Source organism: Eleutherodactylus coqui, chromosome 1, assembly GCF_035609145.1.
Source record: "Eleutherodactylus coqui strain aEleCoq1 chromosome 1, aEleCoq1.hap1, whole genome shotgun sequence".
Lineage (NCBI taxonomy): Eukaryota > Metazoa > Chordata > Amphibia > Anura > Eleutherodactylidae > Eleutherodactylus > Eleutherodactylus coqui.
This window is the reverse complement of record NC_089837.1, coordinates 288,117,653-288,122,440: the sequence shown is the minus strand read 5'-3', so window position 1 is coordinate 288,122,440 and position 4,788 is coordinate 288,117,653.

The following is a 4,788-nucleotide window of genomic DNA, read 5'->3' as shown; positions in this document are numbered from 1 at the left end:
GGGGGGGTATTTTGTGATCTCAGCGGCATTGATGGGGTGTATAAAGGGGCGCTCTGTAAGCTTGCTGAGGTGCGGTGGTCTCACACAGAAGGCGCTCAACAAGCTGCTCCTGGAACTGCAGGAAGGCGAGCGTTCCCGAGGACGACTTGTAAATTATGTAGGCATTATAGGTCTGAATAATGCCTGGCTCACACGGCCGTATGTGGAATCTGTGGATCCCAGCTGTGAGCCTGGCCATGGCCCTGCGTACGGCCACATAAATGTACTGCACATAACTGTCATGCGCAGCACACCTTTTTTTGTCTGTCTATATTTCCTGCACCGTCGCTTAGCGACAATACGGGTATCCGCAGCCCATACGCAATGTAATTGCGTATGGATTGCGGGTATAGCCACGACCATAGAGCACAATGGGCTCTATGTCGCCGATATCTGCGGTAAAAGAGAACCTGCTACGTTCTGTTTTCTGCGAGTGGATTAAATAATTCCGACCGGCCAATGTGAGCGAAATTGTGTAATCCAATGCATATGCACGTATTACTGCGGATCAAATACATGCAGAATCTGCAATTCCTATCCAGTCGTGGGAGACCGGCCTAAGTGGATTGCTGCCTTTTTAAACCATTTGCTAATGGCGATCACGTGACAGGGGACCGCTTACCATGGCCCCCTCATGAAACCTTCAGGCTCTTGGCTACCTTTGGTAGCCAGGAGCAGGGAGATTTTTAATTTCCCGGGCCCGCCTCGGCTTCTGTGCATGTGTCCGCCATTTCCCCAACAGGTGCATGCACAGAAGCCAGGAAAAAGTCTGCGGATGAAGATCTTGTTGGTGACAAATCTGGGGGCCTTAGGTAAGTAATTTAATCTCCCCTCATGGATGCGATTACAGGGAGCTGTCACGCACAGAGACCCTGGGGCTTTAGTTTACAGAGTCGTCGCATTTGTACGACCCTGTAGAATAAAGCACAGACACTCAGGATGTGAAAACATGTATAGGTGGTCACTAAGGGGTTAGGCTAACTTTTCAGTCATCTTAAAGACCTTGTTGCCTCGCTGGCTTCTCGTCCTGCCAAGTCGCTTCCCGCTCAGGGCTTCCCATAGGAGCCAGCAGCAAGTCTTACTATGTAAATGCTCTCAACGAGCGCTGATGACCTTAGTGGTGACATCAGCATTTCTGCAGTCAGTTAAAAGACTGTCGGCCCGTGTACAGTGGCCTTATGTCTAGACTAAAAGCAAAAGAAGACAAATGGTCTGTACAGAGCCTAAGGATGGCTTCACCTTCAGGGCCACCTTCATGGTTTCTGTCACTGCGCTCAGATTGAATACTTAAAAATTGGAATGCAGTTGCGTTGTGATTCGCAAGTTGTCAAGATGTCAACCAACAATCGCAAGTGGTCCAAACCTGATGGATTTTATGCAATTGCCAGGCCACAGTAACTTCTAAGGTCGGGCTCACATGAGCGTACGGTCACAGCATATTATGTGCAGGTTTTGTGCGAGTAATACGCTGTATAAATCTCCCATAGGCTGCCATGTTGCTGCTCACATGACTTCCACAAAATACGCACGCAAAAAATACACAGCATATTCTAACTTGATTCGTATTATCCGCATACGTGCCAAGGTAGTGCATGGTGATTGGCGGCACGCAGCAAGTACGCAATGTCAAAATGTGCAGAGCACTGAGTGATGTCACAAAAAGGGTTTTGTTTTGGCAACTTGTCCGGAATCCAGTGACTTGCAGCCATTTTGTTATTTTGGGGAAGTGAAGAACATACTGTGTGCACAGCAGCTTGAAGTATTGTATTTGCGGGAAGTAAGTAAAATAACGGCCGTGGCATGTTATATTACCATTATAATAAGGCTGCCTCTCCACGGGCGTAGCGATATCCCGCAGCAGACCTTCCCCGCAGGAGCCGCCCTCACCGAGAATCGCAGATAGGCTCACCGCGGAGAATCGCGGCAAATCGCAGCATACTACGATTTGCATCCCGCACATGGAGAATTGCTATGATTCCCCGCTGCGCTTTCCATAGCAACGACAGCATGATTTGCCGTCAATTTATCGCCAGCAGAATCACGCTCGTCGACATGAAGCCTAATTATCTACATGTGCCCAGATTTTCACTCAGATCTTTTAGAAGTACCAGATCCTCCAGATGAAGGCTGGAGTCTATTCAAGCGTGTAAGGCCTCATGTTCACAGGCGGGTTTGAATTGCGTAATTCAAGTCACCCATAGGCAGACATGGGCATCCGCAGCTTAAGTAAAGCATGTGGATTTATTGCGAACCTTCTGGTCCAGAAAACAAATCGCAGCATGCTTCATTTTGCTGCGGATCCAGCACGGATGGCTCCAATTGAAGTCAATAAAAGCTGTCCGATCCGCTGCCCATCCGCAATTGTATTGCAGATGGGCTGTGGATTCCGAGGAAAAGCAGGAGATTAAAAAAAATGTCCACTGCGCATATTCGGCGGCGCACTCATACACATCCGCAGAGGAGAAAATGAAGACCCACAGAAGACCCGAATGGGTATGTGGAGAACCCGCAGTCTCCTCTGCCATGGGCAGGGTTGGATTCCGCTGCTGGTTCTCACATGTGGAAACTAATTAGCCCATGGACATGAGGCCTTAGTCTGTGTCTTCTATCTCCATATTCAGTTGAGCTCTCCGTGAGCAACGCATCACCTTATGGGAGTTGTTTCTGTAATTCCTGTAACTGTCACACACAGCTCTCCTTTTTTTCCTCCACCTTGACATTGTGGCCACCTCGTCAATCAGCACGGGGTTGGATGGATGCTCGTTCTCGACATAGGTGCAGGTCCTGGAGGCAAGACCCACATTTCTGATGCAGTGATCCCTAAAGCTATATTAGCCTTAGGTTACAATATACAATGGCTTTTCCTGGACCCTTATTACTTGAAACCAGATTCAACAGACAATGCCTTGGAGATTGACACATGTGGAACGTGTAATTTTCAGCCAATCAGCATGGACATTTCACTGGTGAACTGCTGTATTAGAGAAGTGCATGCACTGACTGGCAGTCCTGTAGCGCCTCTTTACAGTACAGTGCGGTATACATGTTCTGTACTGTCCTTTGCCTGTGTCACCATGAGCAGCTCCTTAGGACACCAGGTGAGGGCAACTCCATTTTATTTTCGGGTACACTGTGTTCTGTACAGACCCTGAAGAGGCTCCTGACCTCTACACAGAAAGTGATTTATAGCTTCCAACAGTTTTCTCTGACTTTTATGTGTAAGGATTTGCCTTATCTGTATTTTTCAGCTTATCTTTCCTTAAATGGGTTTTCCAGTGAAATACTATTGACGACGTATCCTCAGGATAGGTCATCAATAGTTGATCGGCCTGAGTCCGTCTCTCGGGAGCCTGACCAATCAGCTGAGCGGGTGCATGCTGTCAGCACTGCAAATACACAGAGTTTGGAGCGGAAGTCTCCGTGGCCGGTGCTTGAAACTTCAGGCACCGATCCCATTGATTTCAATGAGAGGCGTGCCTGCAGTTACAAGTGCCAGCCACTACTCAAACATCAGAGCGTAGGCTTCTGCTCCAACTTCTGTGTATTTGCGGTGCTAACAACATATGCCCACTCAGCCAATTGGTCGGGGTCCTGAGCGACGGACCGCGGACGATCAATTATTGACGACCTATCCTGATAATAGGTCATCAATAGTATTCCCCTGGAAAACCCCTTTATCCTTCATTTTTTACTTCACTTGGCTTCCCATTTTGGTGTTCTTTGGAACCAATTACCAGCCTTCAGTAGAGTTATGGTCTCAAGTTACAATACTTCTGACCTAGGACAAATGACTATTGTATCTTTAGAGACCACTGTTTTTACTATGTATGCTGTGGATATGACGTAGATCTCTAAAATGCGAAATTCCCTTAAAGCATTATATACTGTATAATTAGGATTTACTACAACGGAACATGGAATTGTAGAAGGCTGTGATGTGAAAAACCTGAATCTAGAGAATGAGGGGCTCTTTGTTGAAAGAATAGCAGGTAACCTTTGCTTGATTTTAAAATGTAGAAAAGCAAGAAATCCACTTAAAAAGCTTTGGGAGTCCTTTTTAAACCCTGACATGTAGGAAATGGTGCAGGTATTTACCAGGTACTGTCTGTAAATGACATGAGGTCATATAAAATATGCATCCAGGATCTGATCTATTGCTCACTGATTAATTTCAATGTCAGATTCTCATAGTAAAATAGAATGGAGGACACACAGGAAGACTGAAAGGAGAGAATGTGCAGCAAAGCTCAATGCAGTCGAGCAGGCAAGGAACGAGAATACTGAAATGAGGCAAATAATTACAGATTATGGGGAGACAAGTGTCCAGGGTCTAACATTACATATCCAGTACAGTTCTGGTGATATGACATAAAGCATGTACTGTGGAGCTGCAGGCAGGGATTGGCATCCTGGATGTCGCTTCATGAAGGTGTGCAGAATTCTCAGATATACATACATACAGGCTAAGTGTTTTGCTGTAAGAAATGAAGGGAAGAGGGAACATCTATGGGGACTGAAGAAATGTAGGAGGGGTGACTGTTGGAGGGGGAGATGATAAGGGAATGGGTGGTAAAGGAGGCTCTGCATGTATTACAGGAGCAGTTTTCTTCCTTCCACTCCCTCCTTTCCTTTCAGTTGCTGAGGATCGAGTATCCTGTCCTCAACATCCTTCCTGCTGTCTCCACGGCAACACAGACTCGGGTACCACTTGTACTCCCTGCTGGAGCAAGCATTAGCCCGCTGCCGAAT